Below are 20515 nucleotides of genomic sequence, written 5' to 3'. Positions count from 1 at the left end.
GTAGTTTATCTAACTCCTTGAGGAAAAAAATGGAATAATTGACTAATAAATTCAACCAATATTGACTGATGACCAATAGTATTAGAATCTTTTTTGTGTTCTTATATTCAGCCATGAGCAGGAAATAGAAGATCACAGATCTTAGGTAATTTGCATATGAGGGCAGGGAAGATAGGTGATAACCAAAAAATTAAACAATTTTAAATTTTACTAAGCAGTAAGTTTCTCAGAGACTTTACAAAACAACAACAACAACAACAAAAAACAAGAATGTTCTGGAGTGCTATGTAATACTGTATTGAATGAGGCAAGAAGTTCTGGAGGAAATTGCCTTTGAATGATGAAAAAGAAGTCAAGCATTCAAAAATCTGGGACCAAAAGGGGCTAAGTAAAGGAAAAAGCAGGGCAAAGGTAAGACCCAGGGTAGTATATACAAAAGACAAGGGAATTCAGTAAGCATAGACTAAGTAGAACACAGGATTAAATGAGAAGTATCAGCGTGTGAGACAGAGACAGAGACAGAGGCAGAGACAGACATTATAGGGTCTAGTGAGGGATTTAGATTTTATTCTAAAGCCCAATGATGTCTAATGGCTTTAAGTATGAAAGTATTTGATCTAATATACAATTTTTAATAGATTTCATTGGCTGCTTTATGGAGAATAGATTATAAGGAGGCAAGAGTGGAGGTTGGGAATTTGTGAGGAGTTATTCGAGAGAGAGAGAGAAGAGAGAGAGAGAGACAAAGAGAGATCATAATTTAAATTTGTGTTAGAATAGTGAAGACTGAAAATAGACCAAATTAGAATAAATTATTCAATTGCCAGTACTCGATGATAGATTTCTTGTGTTACAATTGGGATCGGTGATGATTGAAAGAGAGGACTAGATGCTTCCTAGTTTTAGGATTTGAATAACTGGGTAGACCCTATTGTTCTTATCAGAAATGGGAAAAATAAAGGGTGAGAGAGGAGGAGGTCTTGGGGCTGGGGTAAGAATGAATGGTACTGTTTTTAAAAATTCATACTTATAATTCACATATTATTTTAGTGTGTTTTTACTTACATTCAGTGCAGGCTGACTATAGTCTCCCTTAAACTTGGGACTTTATTTCTATTAGATCAGTCTCAGGTTATGGTTGTTTATTTAGTAGTCATATGTAGAAAAACATTGTATTAAATAGAAAACTATTCATCCTCCTTGTGTTAGCCCTCCTGGCTCTTAGAGTCTAGCTCCATTTACTGTATTTAAGCCATTTTGCAACTCTTTAAGCCATTTTGTAACTGATAGGTACATAAATTCATTCCTGTTTAATAGTGATTTTAGTTAATTTCCTCCTTCCTATGGAAAACCACTTCTATTCCCATTTGTAACATTTCCCATCCAAACTTTTTTTATTCTACGTAATTTTTGCTTTTTTGACTTTTCCTTTGAATCTGTTACAACATCTCCCTGGTTTCCTAATATCGTATGAGTAAAATAAAATCTTCAACACATGTTCATTTTTATATCTGTGTAAGAATCATGATTTGAACTTTATTTGAAAATTATCTCTTAATACATATCTCACCAGTGACTCATATTGCTCTCATGGTCAAATGACCCCCCATGCCTTTATTGAATGGATTGCTGTCAACTTGTGTCTTCTAAGTCCTGTGTTTATATAATGTGACTTTGACACATTTATTTCATGTAATGGCAATTTCCCTGAAAAATGTTGGACTTTCATATGAATCAGTTAGACTCAATTCTACCAATACAATTATAAAATCAAGAGTCAAATGACCAGGAGGCTGAGGCAGGAGAATAGCTTGAACCCAAGAGGCAGAGCTTATGGTGGGCTGATATCGTGTCATTGCACTTCAGCCTGGGCAACAAGAGCAAAACTCAGTCTCAAAACAAAACAAAACAAAACAAAAGTCAAATGACTCAGATTATACCTCAGCACCAGGAACATTACATCTTCCAGTGGTAGGGGTAATTTCTTATCTGTTTTAACCATCAATCTTTGAGGTTCTGCAAGCCTTTTATTAAAATTCCAAATACTGCTGAACAAAATAATTACCCTGTCAATAATGAAAGACATCAATGAGTGTTTCCAACCAAATTCACATTTTTTCTCTATTCTCAGAAGTGAATACTGTAGTGGCTAAGATTCTGAGAGATTGCAACTCATTATTTTTTAGAGAAAACCTACTTAAAGCTATATTCTAAAACTATCTTTTAAAAATGATTAGCTTCTGACTCATAAATTGGAGTGGTTCCTGTTTTATCTTGTCAAGGAAGAAGGAAACAGACTTCATTGACAAGGAAAACATAAACATGGCATCTTTGGCAAAAGTGCTGTTTAAATATTTAGAAAATTATGATTCATAACTCAAGGTAATGATCTTATATCATTCCCAGACCCGTATTTGGGCAAACACTTTTCCTACTCATGTAACATTAATTGATAGTAAAGCATTGTAGGTGAGGGCACATTTTTCCACTATTCTCTGAGGGGTCAATAATTGATATGCAATTGAGAGTAGGCAGATTAACAGGAGAAAGGTATACAGATGCTCCTTACCTTATGATGGGTTCACATCTTGATGAACTCATCATCCGTTGAAAATGCATCTTAAGCCCTGATAAGCCCATCATAAAGTCAAGAAATTGTCGGTTGAACTATAGTATGCTGAGGACTGTCTGTACAAATTTATTACATACGTGGGGACATCACACAAAAGAAAAGTGAACACCCCAAAACCCAGGAAGATCCAGAAGGTTATGTACTCTTGTTGGGGTTCAGAAAATAATATTCCAAAGTGAAGTCTTAAGAAACAGCCTCAGAAGCAAAGTGTCTCTCTGAACTCTTTTTGCTACCCTGTCTCTTGCCTCTCATTCTCTCCTAGGCAAGCCATAGAAACCAGAACCCCCTTTCCTCAAAGCCAGACATAAAACCTAAAGTAATACTCTAATCTTCTCCCCGCCACCATTCTGTGTAACAGGTGGTCATAAAGAAATTAAGAACCTCAATCCAGAGTGTTCCTACCCCATACCCAGGAAAAAGGAATACTGCACAGAGAGACCAAAAAAAAAAAAAAAAAAAAGGAACAGATAAGCCTTATTGGGTTTCCCCTCTCAGTGTATTAGCGTTAGGTCATATCTCTTTTTGTCCAATCACAATTTTCTACAGAGCTCTTTAGACTTCATTGAACCTAAACATAAAAATGTATAGTTTTCCCTGTGTATTTGGATCTTCATTCTGAAGGCTCCTTGTCACATAAAGCTATGATCAAATAAATTTTTTATGCTCTTCTCCTTTTAATCTTAGTTATAGGGATGTTGGCCATGACCATCATGATGGCAAGAAAAGGGATCAACCCCTTTCTGCACCCTACAATCTCTTCATTAGAGAGGGGTAAGCAGGGGATGTAGGCGAACTTAGGGAAGTGTAAATGATTTGGGGGAAAGATCAATCAGCCCTCAGAAGAATAAGTATTAGACTACAGCAAAGTCTGTCTGGGCATGATGTCAACCTCCAGTGTCCTCTCCTGTGATACAAGTTTAACCAGGTTAATGAGACTCCCGGGAAGGAGAGTCATGATAGCTGAGTTCCTTTCAGAAGATCTGCTTTTGGACAGATAAAGGAAGTAGAGAAAGCTCCTTCCTTCATTTGCTGTTCCCCAGGTCCCCTCAGTTTGAAATAATCAGCGTACAAAAGCAGCGTATTTTGGGCTAGCATTTGCTAAACTCCTCCAGTATTATTTTGCTCTGTAAGTTAGTAACATTTAGAATATTATGTCCTGAACATTAAATAAGAACAATTATTTTACAAAAATGAATTGTCCATTTTTTGTTATAATATTTTGATTTTAGACCAAGCCTGTAAAATTTTAACTGTTATTTTAATGTATTATAAATCAATTTTTGAAGAGATCATTTTGGAGAAATAATAGGCAAAAACAAACTTTCGTTGCAAAATGAGAATCTAAACCAAAAAAATCAAAGATTTAATAATATATCTAAGGTAGTTATGATCTCTATGAGTATCACAAACATAAGTAGACTTATGAGATAGATTAATGATCACCAATTTTGTTCTGACATTATAATAAAGCAAACTTAAATGTTACACAGAACTTCTCAGATGTAAAATGCTTTCTTACTTAAACCTGCTTTTTCCAGAATACATTGACATTTTTGGTATATTTTGGGCAATTTTTAAATAAAATATTTCCTTTGTCATTGAGAGACTATAGATCACTAGACTTGAGGAGTTCTGGGGACTATGGGCTTTGTGTTTCCTTATCTGTAAAAGAGAAAACTTTAGGTTTAGTTTCTGGAAATGTGGGACTGCCTCCTCTCCTCCTTATATTAGAAAACAGATTGTATTGACTTTATATTCCTTCCAAATAAGCACAAAACAGCCAGGTGTGGTGGCTCATGCCTGTAATCACAGTACTTTGGGAGGCTGAACTGGAAGGATTGCTTGAGTTTAGGAGTCCCAGACCAGCCTGGCAGCATAGTGAGACCATAGAAAAATTCCACAGAAAAATTTTGAAAATTACCTGAACATGTGGCACATGCCTGTAATCCCAACTACTTGGGAAGCTGAGATGGGAGGATCACTTGACCCAGGGAGGTTGAGGCTGCCATGAGCTCTGATTGTGCCATTGCACTAAGTGACAGAGTAAGACACTGTCTCAGAAAACAAAAACCACAAAGCAATAAATGGCGTTTTTCACACTTCTATAAGTTCTCTACTTGAGGATGAGATTCCTACAAGTCTACAAGTATTATCCACTTTAGCTTTAAGACCTAAATTGTTCCGACGACTGTGAGAAGACACATAGGCATGTATTTGCCTTGCAGAGGAGTATTTGTATGTTTTCTAGGGACCATAACAAGGTCAAAAATGAAGTAATTTGATGCCATTTCTAGTTTTTCCAGGACCCATGGTGATAAAGAATTACAACTGTCTTACTATATTTGGCACCTTAGGAGGCATAAATGAAGCTAACATTATTTCTAATGAAAGATGGTTTTCAAAGGATGTCTGCAAAAATTACATGTTCTTTTATTTTGGTACTATATGTAAGAATTATCTTCTGGGAAAGTACACCCAGATAAAATCATGTGCTTCTTCTTTAAGGGGGAAAAAATAATGTTTGGTCAATACCATTTGCTTCCCATGGAAAAAAAGTTAAATAATTGTATGTGAGTGTCTAGAGAGTCTTGACTCCATAACAACTATTATATAGAGAAGTTCTCTTAAATCGAAGATTGAACCAGGCAATGTTTAGTTTATGATTCTATTTCAAAAATTTTTACTACTTTTTTCTTTTACCTGTCCTGCAAAGTGAGGGTGTTATAAGTTAACTAAGTAATGTAACACAGATTTTATATTTAAAAGATTTAGGAAAAGAGAGTAATGAGTTTTTTCACTCTCTTCTCTCTTAGTTTGAGCACTAATCTCAGATTTCAGGAAAGTGTGTGGATAGTGAAGAGGAGAAGAGATTAAAGTGTACTTTGTTTCCCTGAAGGTCTCAGAGCTCCTTTGGAAGAAAGGTAGCTTAGATAGCCTAACATTTCGAGACAGGTAACATGGAAGGCAACCGATGTAAAATAAACTCCTTGGTATTAATGTCAAAATAGGATAGATGCGTGGTCTACGATATTTGCTATTTAGTATGTTCTTCTGCTTTGTGAAAAGAAAGGCCAAATCCATATCTTGTCTGGTTTCCAGCAGATGGCCATAGGTCAATTACTGCTCGCCTGAATTACAAATTTTTTGAAGTAATTCTTTTTCACTGATGTTATTTAGGGCATAAGTGGTTAGTTTGACAATTAGAACAAAAATATACTTAAAGAGGGTTTATAAATTTTAAAAAAAGATTGAGACTCTATAACCTAAATATAGAAAATACTTAATGAATATATCCAAAAGTAATTTTAGTCTTCACAGCAGTGAAACGGTCCAGCATTAATTTTAGGTTTTTAAATTAGACAAAGAGTTATAGCCAAAGAGTACTGAAGAAATTGCTTAATATCAGCTTTTCCTTTAAGATTGGTGTAGGTTTAATGAATTTAAGTTAGCATATAAGACAGAGACAAAAAAATTAAATTCAAAGTATATATACATCATCTTAAAATATCAACTGAATTGAGAGAAACTATGTTCTTTTTAATAGTTTTCCAAATGACAGCTTCAGGAGATGTTGGAATAAGACAATGTATGACAGGCACAACTATTCCAGAATAACTTCCATCTAGAGACCTGTGTTGATCAAACCCAGACTTTTCAGTTTTTGTAACCTAACAGTTTACTAATTTTTTGAAGAGAAGGAAGTAGAAAGGCTCTTGTACCAATATTTATGAGATTTTTTAGAATTTCCCCTCCAACTGAACAGATACTGATGTTGAAAGCAAATTTATGCATTGTAGAAGTTTTTTTGTTGTTTGTTTCTGAGCTAGGGCCTCACTATGTTTCCCAGGTTAGTCTGGGAACTCCTGGGCTCAAGTGATCCTCCTGCATTACCTCAGCCTCCCAAGTAGCTGGGATTACAGGCACACCATTATGCCCAGCTCACGTTTTTTATTTTATTTTTTCATCTTTAAAGAGAAGTCACAGTAGAACTTCACAATTATCTGAAGAAAAAAATCAGTATAATTTTTGGCATCCTTTTCAGATTTGACTTTAAAAAGCTGGTTAGTAGCATTCTGAAATAAATTCTTTCCTTCTCTAGATTTTTTGAAAAATATTATATTATTAACTGCTAGGACTCAGAACATTATACCCCAATATATGGTGTCTTGGCATGCAGAGTACTTTGAACTGAAGGGTATTGGAAGGGCCTCAGAAGGAAGGCCTCTCTGACCTTCTCTCACTCTCCTTTCTCCAGCTCTCCTCTCTCTCAAGGCGGCTCATAGAAATTAGAATTCTTTTCCCTCACAGCAAGCCGTAAAACCTAAAAGGGTCATTCTGACCTACCTCCCCTGAAAATAGGTCAGAATACCCTTTTCTGATAGTTGTTCTTCCCTATATGGGGGGAAGGTATGCAAGACAGAAAGGTTGAGAAGAATGTGAAGAGACAGGCGTTGCTAAATTCTCTTCAGTTTATTATCATTAGGTCATACTCTTTTCGTCGAATCACATTTCTCCACAACTATTGACTTCTTTCTTCAGACTTAGCATACAAATGCAAAATTTTCTCTGGATTTGGGACTGCATTTCTGAAGGCTCCCACATCATTAAAACTTTGTTAAATAAACACATTATGCATTTTTCTTGTTCACCTGTGTTTTGTTATAGTGGTGTCAGCTGTGACCCTTGCAATGGGTGAGAAAAAGACATTACGTTTTGCCACTACATAATAAGCAAACTAAATATTATCAGCTGGATTTTGTCACTATAATTCTATAAATGGACAAATGGTTATCAGCTAACCATGGTTATCTACTCAGATTTGGGAAAACTTATCTCTTCTAATTTCCACTATTGTGACAGGAGCAATTAATATTTAGATACTCTTTTATTGGTGGTGTTATATTGCAGGATATGAGGGGAAAATAAAGTTCAAATGTATTTATATGCTATACATAAAGGATGTTTTCATTAATTGTACATTCATATGTATTTATAAATAATAACTAATAATAGTAAATAATAATAGGGCATTGGGGGTTAGAAAAGAGTGTGATAACCGTGGAGCGATCTCCAAGTAATTTTTTCGTAAATAATATCACCTGAAGTAAGAGGAATGCTTTGTGTTAAAACCTGAAGCTCTGTGAATGTTTATTGATGATGACAGCATTTCTTATAATTTAGTAATTTGCTTTGTAAATTATGTGCTTTAAAGTATTCTAGGAACCAAAAATATCAGCTGTGTATTGTATCACTATTTTTTAAAGTTTTTCCACTTGTTTTTCTTTGGGTTATCATTTTTCCAGGGGCAGAAACTATGACAAATTATCCAATTCCATAAAACCCAAGCTAGTCCACCATCCTCTATTCAGTCGAAGGCACAATTCATCTATAAAGTGTTCTCATTGTATGTTTCATGTGGAGAAAGAAACCAATGTCATAAACGTGCTGCAGTTATTTTCTATTTCTTGTTTCTGCAGCAATAAAAGAAGAAAGAGAGTTAAACATTTATTTACTTGTCAAACTGGACAAAATTCTTCAAAAAGAAAAATTATGTACCACCTTAACCACTTTAGCAATTTGAACTTTCTAAGAGGAAAAATTTTAAATAAGATGGATTTCTTGTTAACTACTTTAATTTTTATTCAGTGGGTAACACTTTTCTTCCCCCTAGACATTTACCTCTCTCAAAATTAGGAGTTATTTTAAAACCACTTCACTGTGTTTTTTGAAACCTAGGTTCTCTAGGAGACTGTCTATTCTGTACTTAAAATATACAAATACTGTATATGGTTGGAGGTATTGAAATGAAGAGTATATGCTGTTTAAGTGCTTTTTAGTAAGTTCATGTTAAACCTTTAAGATGCCTTTACAATGAACATGTAAATGGATAATTCACTCGATAAGCCAGAAAAATAAAAGAATTATCTTTTGTTACATTTAGAAGGTATAACATGTTCATTTGAAACAAAATCTACTAATCGCACATTATTTGGAGAATAATGTACTGATTTTATGGTTTTTTTGAGACGGAGGCTCGTTCTGTTGCCCAGGCTGGAGTGCAGTGGCACGATCTCGGTTCACTGCAACCTCTGCCTCCCAGGTTCAAGCAATTCTCCTGCTTCAGCCTCCCGAGTAGCTGGGATTACAGGCACATGCCATCATGCTCAATTTTTTGTATTTTTAGTAGAGGTGGGGTTTCATCATGTTGGCCAGGCTGGTCTCGAACTCCTGACCTCAGATGATCCGCCTGCCTCGGCCTCCCAAAGTGCTGGGATTACAGGCATGAGCCACCGTGCCTGGCCTATGTACTGATTTTATAGGCAGAACAAAGAACAGGCACATTGTCTCCCTTTAAAGTATTTCATTTTATGATGTGGAGAATAACTACACAAAAAGAAAAAAGAAAATTTGGACATGGGGTACCATATCTTTCATAGCTAGCAATAGTGATGAGACTTTACAAAAAGGATTCTTCCACTTTAATGAGGCTCCTCGTGCATATACGAGATATCCTTTTCTGTACAGAACTTGCATTTTCAGATATTTGAGCATTCTATAGAATGTGGGCTACTGTTGTTATTAAATGTCTGGCTTTATTAATGAGATCATTTATTACTCGTTGCCTGTGCCACCTGCAAACCCATCTGTAACTAGGTTCAATATTGTTCTGATTAATTTTTCTTGACTATTTTCCTTTTCTTCTTTCTTTTTCCTGTTTAAACATGGAATGTCTGGAGCCATAATTGTGGGAGTATCTGAATTCTAAATCAACATTTTCCAAATTGACTTCAAGGTTGAATTGGCCATTGGCTGTTTTTTTGTTTTGTTTTGTGAATGTAGAATTTTAAATGCGAAACATCATGTGACAGTTTTCTTCTTTGAGGCCAAAAAAACCAAATCACTAAAATTTTCACAACAATAACGTCAATCTTCTATGTCAGGAGTAGGGAAACTATGGTCTGTGAGCCAAATCAAGATGATCAAGATCACAGCCTACTTCTGTTTTAATAATCTGTGATGTAGCAATATTTTTTGTATTTTATAGGGTTTTTTTTTTTTTTTTTGAAAAATAAAGAAAAGAGAAGAATATGTAATGGAGACCTTATGGCCCACAGAACCTTAAATACTCACTATCTGGCTCCTTTAGAAAAGTCTGGTAGACACCTGCTGTACTATGAAAGTATTTATACATACAAGCATACAAAGTGTTCCTCTTGTAACTCTAATCTCCAGCTCTTACATTTTTGCCTTGGGCTTGCAATCTATTAGTTCTCTCTTGTTTTCCAGCCCTCCCTTTTGAGTTCTTATACATAATCACATTCTTCTACAGTATAAATTAAGAGGTCTTTAAAATGACATGTGCCATGGGCACAATAGAGGAGCATGTTGGTGCTTGTGTATGTAATCAAGTGAATTTAAATGAGATTAATACCTGCCCTTCATTTTTCACTTTTCTATATTTGTTAACATAATGATCTTTGTGATTTATTTCATTCATTCTAACCTGCAAATATTAATAAACTCTGTGTACAGTAAATAAGATACAGCTCCTGCCCTTATGTGTTTACAGTTTGATGAAGAATACAGAAAGTTAAGTAGGCATTACAATACACTCTTGTAACTACTACATACTACTATACAACTCTGTAGGTCAGAGTAGGGAAACAAAATCAAACAGTGAATATTATGGAAGGCATTTAGAAGAACTGCATTTTGCATTCAGCTGGCTATTAACATGCAAATTTCTAGCTTCATGGAGCTTTACATAGAAACATTGCAATTAGTATCCCAATATTTTCATGAAAAATTAAATAACTTTCTAACAGTTGTAGCCTGTTACTGCTTAGAAAATGAAAAAGAAAAAAAGATGATGGCAGAACATGTATTTTCATGACAGCAAATCTTTAGACCTTTTGAGAAATCCCTTTAACTAGAAAGCAATTGTTCCATTTTAAAGTAAAGCTCACTGGCAGTGTCATTTTGAACTTCAAAGTGATGTCAGTTTCATCTCTTAGGGAGCAAATGGTCAGTCATGCAGGTCTTGTCAGCAGTAACAAGACATTTCAAACTGGGGACCCTGGAAATCAAAAAGTGGAATTTTATTTTATTTTTTCAATAGGTACAACTTCATTAACTTTAAAATTAAAGGTAAACATTTGATCTCAGTTTGCTTACTCTAGCTGTCCATTTCAGTAGCCATTAGTCACAGAGAGCTACTCGATGTAAATAAATTTAAATTTAATTTAATTTAAAACTCAATTTCTTAATCACAGAAGCCATATTTCAAATGCTCGGTAGCTGGATGTGGCTAGTGGCTACTATATTGAACAATGAAGATAAAGGAAATTTCCAACATCACAGAAAGTTCTATTAGAAAGCACTGACTGTTCCATTGATCACAGGAAAGTCACGTCTATTAAGTTCCCCAAATAGCAGTTGTTTGTCATATACCCATTCAGACAACTTCTTTTTATAATTGCACTTCAAAGAATAAATTTTTGAACTTGAGTCATTGCCTTAGCTAGATATAAACTCTTCCAGAGTTTTATTCTTCAAATAAGATCTACACCTTGCAAAGGCCTTGTAACCCTATTTACTTTTCATTATGTATTCAGACTTTAAAGGTCTTTAGGAAGCTAATGTAAGTATAGAAAAGTGCATGTAGTTCAATAAATAATCTCAAAATGAACATTCTCATGTAACCCTCACTAAAGTCAATAAATAGAACATCACTTATTATCATTTTACTTACTGAGTAATTTTTTAAAGAGATTTTAAGTTCTTACCATTTTGTGTAATTAAATTAAAAGTTTCATAGAGTAAATTTGGGTTATTCATGAAATACCCAATTTATAAATTATCAATTTTCACTTTTCTTATTTTTCTCTTTCACAATGCTGATAATTTTAGCCTATTTTTTTAATTACAGTAATTCACTCCTTCCCCTATCCATAGTTTGGTCATGTGGATAGAGTCAAGGAGGAAATAGTCAAAGGCCAAATAATCAAAATTGAAGTAACTATATGCTGTCGTTTGGTGGTTTCACTGTCACTTTTTATTGGCATCCAATATGCTGAAAATCTGAACCACACATCTACTAAATGATATGGCCATCCATATATTTTCTTTATTTCAATTCTACATCTTTGCTATTTAAGAATGCAAAATTTGATCAATATAACTTTCAATTTTGTCATAGTAAAACATATAAAAGCTATATTGTGTGTGATATTTAAAAAGTACATTTCATAGAGTTGACACCTATGACTTAAAGGTTAAAATCTCTCTCTCCACTTACTCAATTACATACATGTTCTACAGTTATAGTTTTGGACTTAGCAAGTCCTCACTTAACAAGGTATTAAAGATATGTCACATAGACGACTTCGTGCAAATTCATTTAGCTTTTTCATGCATCAGTTATGTGTTTTGTTTTGTGCCTTAGGAATGCCAAGCTTTTATGTACCTTGGGAAAATGAAATAATGAGTATCTTTTTTTTTTAAAAGGAAAAGCAGAATACTTTTATTTCCTAAGAAATCGTATCTAAAATAAAATTTTACTCAGTAGTTTGAGGAGTAGGCCATCTTAATTATTAAGTGCTTAAAAGCAATGCTAGTATAATAATTTCAACTGAAAACTAATTCCAACTAATTTCCATAGGCATTCATCACAGTTTTACTTATTGTAGACAAAGGAACCTTCAGTGAGGATTAATGGACTGTTAGGAGGAGCTCTGAGATATTTGAACTCTCTAAAATTGTATCTAAGCTGTGGATGTGTATATATTTGAAATGCCCATACCTTTAGATTAATGTAGATTAATTTAATTATTTTTTGGATTTATCCTTTCTGTTCTATCTGTGCTACCACCGCCCTAATTTAGATTCTCCCTATCTTTTACATGAACTGGTCTATAGGATCATGGCTTGACCCACAAAATGCTGTCTCTTATAAAGCCATTACAGAGTTCCAGCAGCTGTTGAAAATAAAAAGTGGAGATAAACAGAAGCATTTGCTTTGAGATTTTGTCAATTCTCTCCAGTGATTCAAGTCTGAATTTTTTCACAGGTGAACATGTTTCTCTCTTGTCTACTCCAACTGGCCAAACTCATGACTTGCCACTCTTCACTTTAAACTCAGAGTGTTCTTGTCTTTGGAATATTCTTTCTTATCCCTTTTTAGATAACTATTCATACTCTGTAATTTCACTAAGACATTCTCTTCTTGTCTCCAAAAATTCTTCACAGGCTGGATAGTTGTGTTAATATTTTGTTTGCCTCTTCTAATACCTGGGCACATAACTATCATTATAATTACCACAGTATGTGTGTAGCTTTAATGTGTGTGTGTGTGTGTGTGTGTGTGCGTGTGTGTGTATGTGAGAGAGAGAGAGAGAGAGAGACAGAGGTTTCACTTGACAGTGAACTTCTTGAGAGTAGGACCTATGTTACTGATTTTTCTATCCCTAGTATCAAGCACAAGGTCTGAGACACCAAAGGTGCTCAATAAATTCATGGCAAGTGAATGAATAAATGACTGAAGGAAGCATTTTTAGATCTGCTCATTTATTTAAAAGAATTCATTTCAATTCAAACTTGTTTTCACATACATATACATTAAAGGCCTGATAGTTCTATTAACATAATTCGATTACCTTGTTAACTTACTTGACACACTTTTTCGTGGTGCAAATGTGAAAATCATACAAATATATCAGGCTGGACTTGGTCACATCAGTATTTGAAGAGCTCAGAAAGATCATCCTTTTACAATTGAGGAATCGGAGGATTAAATTCAGTAGGTAGGCAGGAAGAAGCATGACATGGCACCACCCAGGCTTAGTAGTTCTGTATTCCTTGGGCAAATCTGTTTAACATATTTAATTCTCAAATTTTACATCTTTAAGGTGAAATAATAATGACCAATTAATTTACAGAAAACCGCTTTCACCATTTTGATTTTTTTTTGTAACCTAACTTCCTCCAATGTATCTTTCTGATGTTTGAGAGAGGAAATGGGGAAGAAAAGGGAAGAAGGATAAAAGGAGGAGAAAATGAGAATGTAGACTACAAAAAATTTTTAAGATCTTAGTATTTATTTGAAAATGCAAAAGATCCTGGATAGGTAAACAGTCTTGACAGAATGACCAAACCTGGAGGCATCACACTACTTGACATCAAAATATTCCACAAAGTAAACAAGACAGCATGATACTGGCACAGAAACAGACACCTAGACCAATGGAACATGATAGAGAGCTCAAAAATAAATCCATGCATATACAGATAATTGATTTTTTATAAAGGTGCCAAGAACACATATTGAGAACAGGACAGTCTCTTTAACAAATGGTGCCGGGAAAATTGGATATCCACATGCAAACTGATGAAACTAGATCCCTACCTACCACCATATACAAAAATCAATTCTAAATGAATTAAGGACCTACATGAAAGACCTCAAACTATGAAACTAGAAGAAAACATAAGGGAAACACTTCATGAAATTGAACTTGGCAAGGATTTTAAAAATAAGACCTCAAAGCACAGGCAACAAAAAGCAAAAATTAAAAATGAGATTACATCAAATTAAAAAGATTCTGCACAGCCAAAGAAACAATCAACAGAATGGAGACAGAATCTACAAAATGGATGTAAGTATTTTCAAAGTATGCAATGACAAGGGGTTAAAATCCAGACTATATAAGGAACTCAAACAAATTAGTACCAAAAAATAATAATAACTTGATTAAAAATGGGCAAAAGACCAAAATAGGCAACTATCAAAACCAGACACACAAATAGCCAACAGATACATTTTAAAAAGCAAAATATCACTAATTATCAGGGAAATGCAAATCAAACCAGAGAAGATATCACCCCATACTTGTTAGAATGGTTATTATCAAAAGAACAAAAACATAACAAGTACTAGCAAGAATGTGGAGAAAAGGGAACTCTTATGCACTGTTGGTGAGAATGTAAATTAGTACAGCCATTATAGAAAGCAATACAAAGATTTTTAAGAAAAATAGAACTGTCATATGATCCAGCAATCTCAGTACTGGGTACATATTCAAAGGAAATGAAATCAGTATGCCAAAGAGATATCTGCACTTCATATTTATTGCAGCACTATTTACAATATCCAAGATATGGATCAATGTAAATGCCCATCTACAGATGAATGAATAAAGAAATTGTGATATATATATGTAGAGAGAGACATATAGATATATCAGACACACACACACACACAATAGAATGCTACTCAGCCATAAAACAGAATGTGATCTCTCTCTCTCTGTCTCTCTCTCTCTGTGACACACACACACACACACACACACACACACACAAAAAAAAAAAAAATGGAATGCTATTCAGGCATAAAACAGAATGAAATTCTGTAATTTGCAACAACATGGATACACCTGGAGAACATTACATTAAGTGAAATAAGTCAGGCATAGAAAGACAAATACTGCATGATCTCAGTCATATGTGGAATCCAAAAAAGTTTATTTCATAGAAATAGAGAGTAGAATACTGGTTACCAGAGGCTGAGGTGAGTAGATGGGAGGGAGGACCTGAAGAGGTTGGTCAACTGTACAAAATTAGGGTTGAACAAAAAGAATAAGTGCTGATGTTTAATTACAGAGTAGGGTGACTATAGCAAATAGCAATGTAATGTATATTTCAAGGTAGCTAGAAGAGAAGATTTTTAACGTTATCACCACAAAGAAATGATGAATGTTTAAAGTGATGGATTTGGTGACTATACTGATTTGGTCATTATACAATGTATATATTCACTGAAACATCATACTATAGCCCATAAACATGTCTAATAATTATGTGCCAGTTATAAATAAAACACAAATTTTTAAAAAGCTAAGAAAAGACTACAAAAATTTGCAAAAATCATATAATATTATATTTATAGTTTTCTATTCCCTGATTTTCACTTTTTAAGTGTGACATTTAGTTATTGCATAGTATTCCTTCACATGGATGCACCATATTTATTTAATAGCTTTTCCATTTTTGTTCAGCAAAGAAGTTTCTGCTTTCACACAACTACATGTCATGTGGCCTTCAGCATGAATTGTTTCCTGTATTGGGAATCATTTCTTAACTGCCAATTCCTCGGAATGAAAAGTTTCTGAGACATATCTCCAAGACTCTATATCTATCTGTATTGGCTTCAACAATGTATTGACTACCCTTTCACCAACATAGGAACAATTATTGCATTTTAGAATAGACATCTTTAATGACAATGGAAACTATCTTACCCCTCTTTATACACTAGTTGGACCTTCTTCTTATACTCATGGGAGTTTTTGAGAACTTGAGCATATATTGTTTCCCTCTTGAAGGGGGTCCTGTCAACTGTGGTGGCATTTCTGACATCTGAGAGGGAAACAGCTGTAATTGAAACAATAAAGCTAGTGGCTGAGGCAGATGCTCTTTGGAAATGCCTCATCTTCTTTTAGAACTCGAGTTGTGACAAGCAGGTACAGCAGACAAGTTTATGTTTATGTGTAAAGTGATATGTGATTATCTTTCCCATGCACTCAAAGTCTTATTTATTTCGACTACATTATACAGATGCTGCTATCTGCAGGGTATAGAGAATATGCTAAGTAATATGTCAACCTCGACACCTCAATAGATAGAACTTATTTGCTCATTGTGTTAACATATTGGGCCACATTTTTCCAGAGTGTGAATTACTCCCACACAGGAAATTTCCACCTGAGAAGCATCATTAACTCTTTCATGGTACCGGCAATCTGGTTATCAAATTGCCTCTTTACTGAACTAAAATTCTGCATTCAGAAAGGTAAGGAAGAGGTCTGTATTCCTTCTCCTTATTTTTGTTTAGGACTATTTCAGTAAAGAATGGCTAAGGGTGTGAATTCTAAAGAAGGATTCCTGGATTCAAATCCTTTCTCCACAAAGTATATAACTCCTCTATTTTTCAGTTTCCTCAGAGGTAAATAGTACCTACCACATAGGTTTATTGTGAGAATTAAATAAATGTATACATATTAAGTACTTAGATAGAACTTTAATACTAAATGTAAGCACTCAATATGTGTTAGCCATTATATTGTTATATGTGCTATTATTGTCACTATTATTTTAATAATCTTCAAGAAAAATTGCACGTCCTACTTCCATGTTGTTGAGACCTGAGTGTCCATGTAACACCTGGTACTCTCTGAGACAGTAAATAACTCTGGGAAAATACAGCTAGTGGACTAAAATTAAAGCCATTGTCCATTTAAAAAAATTATAAGTGAGTTGTACAGATAATCACAGTTCACATCATTGTTATTGTGTCCTTCAATATGAACTCTTAGGAACATAAAGATTTAGGTCTCCATGCCCTGAGGTAGTAAATTGTTTAGGAAGAAAATAGCTACATTGATAGGTTCTGGTTTGCTTATTGGCATTCGGTTTGTGGGCCCAACAGCGGCACAAAGATTTCGAAAATCTGTATTCAAGACCAGCTCTGCCTCTTCGTAGGATGACCTTGGACTGCTCAGTGTCTCTGGTTTTCAGATCTTTATCAATTTTTGTAGGACTTGGTAGTCTCTGAGATGTCTATGAGAGCTAACATCTTACGATTAAGTCCGCAAGGACATTTTTCTTATGCTTTAAAGAATGAGTTCTCCTTTCAGTTCCTCAAGTAGACAAACCTTTATGGTATAATAAATTGACAGTAAAGTTATTCTGATTATACTTGCCATTGCAGAAATAATCCAATGATGTGTTTCAGGTAAGGTATAAATTGTCTGGATAAGACCCCACACCCGACTAAGTTAGATTAAGTTTCTGATATAATAAGCTAATAAACAAAATTATATCAGAAGTGAGCTGGTCACACAGAGAATTGGCAGCTGCAGCCAATACCAGAATAGCTTTGATTGGTCACCTGTTTCTAAAGGGATTACTCAGTAATGCCGTTGTCTGAGCAAAGCAGTTCTCTCCAGCTTTGAGAAACTCACTTCTTTGTAGAGTCAAACTCTTTTAAATTTAGTGTGTCCCTTTCTGTGACTTTATAATGTTTGACACTACCTTACTCAGTTTGGGCTGCCATAACAGAATACTAAAGACTGGGAGGCTTTAACAACACAATTTATTTTTCACAGTTTTGGCAGCTGAAAGCCCAAGATCAAGGGGCTATCTTGGTCATGTTCTTGGTAAAGATCCCTTTCCTGTTTACAGAGTGTATCTTCGTATGGTAGAGAGAGGGAAAGGGGCAAGCTTTGTGTGTCTCTCCTTTAAAGGGTACTAATTCCATCATAAGGGCTCTACCCACATGACTTAATTACCTGCCAAAGGTGGTGGGAGTCATTACATCAGGGGTTAGTTTTTTAACATATGAATGTGGGAGGTACACGAACACTCAATCCATTGCAGGTACTTCATGGTTCTTGAAATGAACACAGTGTCAACAGGTCATATTTTCATCCAGGAGGAAAAGGCCAAACTGTTGCCCAGATGTCGCTGGTAAACAATGCTTCCAGATTTGTAGTGTCCTGGTATGCCTGTGTTTACCTTGAGAACCAAAACATGCTGATCTAATGGCAGACCCTTGCATCTCCCCATTCACCACTGCTTATGAGGAAATACCTAAAGCTGTTTTATTTGTATCTGTACCTCTTGTTCAAGATAAAGCAATATTTTGGTGGTCCATTGACACATTGATTACAGTGGAGCCATGTTTGACTCAGAAATTAGGATTTAAAGTCAGTAGTTATGGTGAAAACCATGTCTAGTAAAATTGCCCTTAGAAATCCATTAAGCTGGACATAAAGTGCATTGTAAATAGATTTGTGTATGCAATCTTATGCAGTAAAATAGTATTTAAAAATAGTATAGTAGGCCAGGTGCGGTGGCTCATGCCTATAATCCCAGAACTTTGGGAGGCCAAGGAGGGAGGAACACCTGAGGTCAGGAGTTTGAGCCAGCCTGGCCAACAAGGTGAAACCCATCTCCACTAAAAGTACAAAATTAGCTGGGTATGGTGGTGCATGCCTGTGATCCTAGCTATTTGGGAGGCTGAGGCAGGAGAATCACTTGAACCTGGGAGGCGGAAGTTGTCCAGTATGGGCAACAAGAGTGAAACTCTGTCTCAAAAAATAAATTAAAAAAAAAATAATAAAGATACTACAGTAGTGCCCTCATATTCTTGGCAGGATACATTCTGAGACCCCAAATGGATGCCTGAAACCATACATTTTACCAGACTGTATATATACTGTACCATACTTTTTTTTACCATGCATGCATACCTTACGATGAATTTCCAAATTAGGCACAGTGAGAGATTAACAACAACAATAATAAAGTAGAAAAATTAGAAGAATCTACTGTAATACAAGTTATGTGAATGTGGTCTCTCTCTGTTTCTATCTTTCTCAAAATATCTTAATATTTTTGGACTGCAGTTGACCACAGGTAAGTGATGCCATGAAAAAGCAAAACCACAATAAGAATGGACTACTATATTTCTAAACTAGACTTAACACACTGCAAGATGCTCACACTGACAGAGTCTCCCAGAAACATACCCACTGTAGGCGCGGCTACTTCATGTCCCCCTGTTTACTGTTCATGACCCTTTGGGTTATATTCATTTCAGGAAAGGGAAGACAGTCACTCAAGACACTAATATTGTTTCTCTTCTTCTCTTTTTGATTCCCCAGATGTCTATATTTGGAATATTGTAAGCTAAATGCACAGTAATATGACTCCTCTATAACTAAGGTTAGCAATATATCCATTGAGGGAAGAGATGAACTAAAAGACTTCTAAATGATAGGCTGCTGCAGGGAATCAGTTTAAATTACCTTTTCTCGAGTCAAAGAACATTTATTAAATATCCATGTTATGGATTGAATGTTTGTGTCTCTCCCCACCGTTCATATAGTGGAGCCCTAAACCCTAATGTGATGGGACTTAGAGGTGAGGCCTGAAGGGAATAATTAGGTTTAGATGAGGTAATGAGAGAGGTGTCTTCATAATGAGATTTGTGTCCTTACTAGAAGAGGAGGAGCTTGCTTTCTCTCTTCATGAGCACACCCTAGAAAAGTCATGTGAGGACACAGCCACCGCCAGAGGTAGCCATCTGCAAGCCAGGAAGCAGACACTCACCAGACACACAAGCTGCTGCCACCTTCATCTTGGACTTCAAACTTCCAGAACTGTGAGAAATAAATGTCTGTTGTTTAAGCTGCCCATAGTATTTTGTTATAGCAGCCTGAGCTGACTAAAATAACTTACTATCTGTTTGATCTAGATTTTTTAATCCAGGAAAAAAAAAAAAAATACCTTGCCTGTCTGCATGCAAATGTAAATGGGATGCATAGTAGAGATGGCATTAGAAATCAGTGAATAAAAAATAGATGGGTAAATAAATAACCTGGAGGCCTTTTGCTATGCATTTAGAGCATATAAATAATTCTGTACTTTTCAAGTACACAAAAATCAGTTCCATGTAGATTAATACCTAATTATATAAAGCAAACATTAATTTCTAAAAAATAAAATATGTAACATTTTATACACTCAGAATGGAGAATGGTTTTTTAAATGAAAAATAAAATTACAGAACTTGAATAAAAGAGTTGACAAATTGGTCTACATTAACATTTTAAAATGTCATATTCTACTGAGACCCTGTCTCTACCAAAAATTTCAAAGTTAGCCAGGAATCGTAGAACACATCTGTAGTCCTGGCTACTCAAAAGACTGAAAAGGGAAGGATTGCTTGAGCCAAGGCGTTTGAGGCTGCAGTGAGATATGATCACATCACTGCACTCTGCCTGGGTGACAGAGAGAGTCTATCTCTAAAACAAACAAACAAAC

The 20515-nt window shown here is 35.0% G+C and overlaps 1 long non-coding RNA gene across 1 annotated transcript in view; it reads right to left on the bottom strand.

Annotated features, from left to right (window-relative positions):
- Positions 1-7749: 7749 nt before the first annotated feature.
- The window catches only part of LOC112619131, a 166188-nt gene continuing 153422 nt past the window's right edge, over positions 7750-20515 (bottom strand). The window contains exons 3-4 of the long non-coding RNA XR_003118179.1: positions 10600-10709; positions 7750-8103 (exon numbers count right to left, since the gene is read on the bottom strand). This is a non-coding gene — a long non-coding RNA (uncharacterized LOC112619131). The remainder of the gene's footprint in view (positions 8104-10599; positions 10710-20515) is intronic.

This window comes from Theropithecus gelada, chromosome 2 (assembly GCF_003255815.1).
Source record: "Theropithecus gelada isolate Dixy chromosome 2, Tgel_1.0, whole genome shotgun sequence".
In the NCBI taxonomy this organism is placed as follows: Eukaryota; Metazoa; Chordata; class Mammalia; order Primates; family Cercopithecidae; genus Theropithecus; species Theropithecus gelada.
Note: the sequence above shows the minus strand (reverse complement) of the source record. Positions and strands in the feature narration are given on the sequence as shown.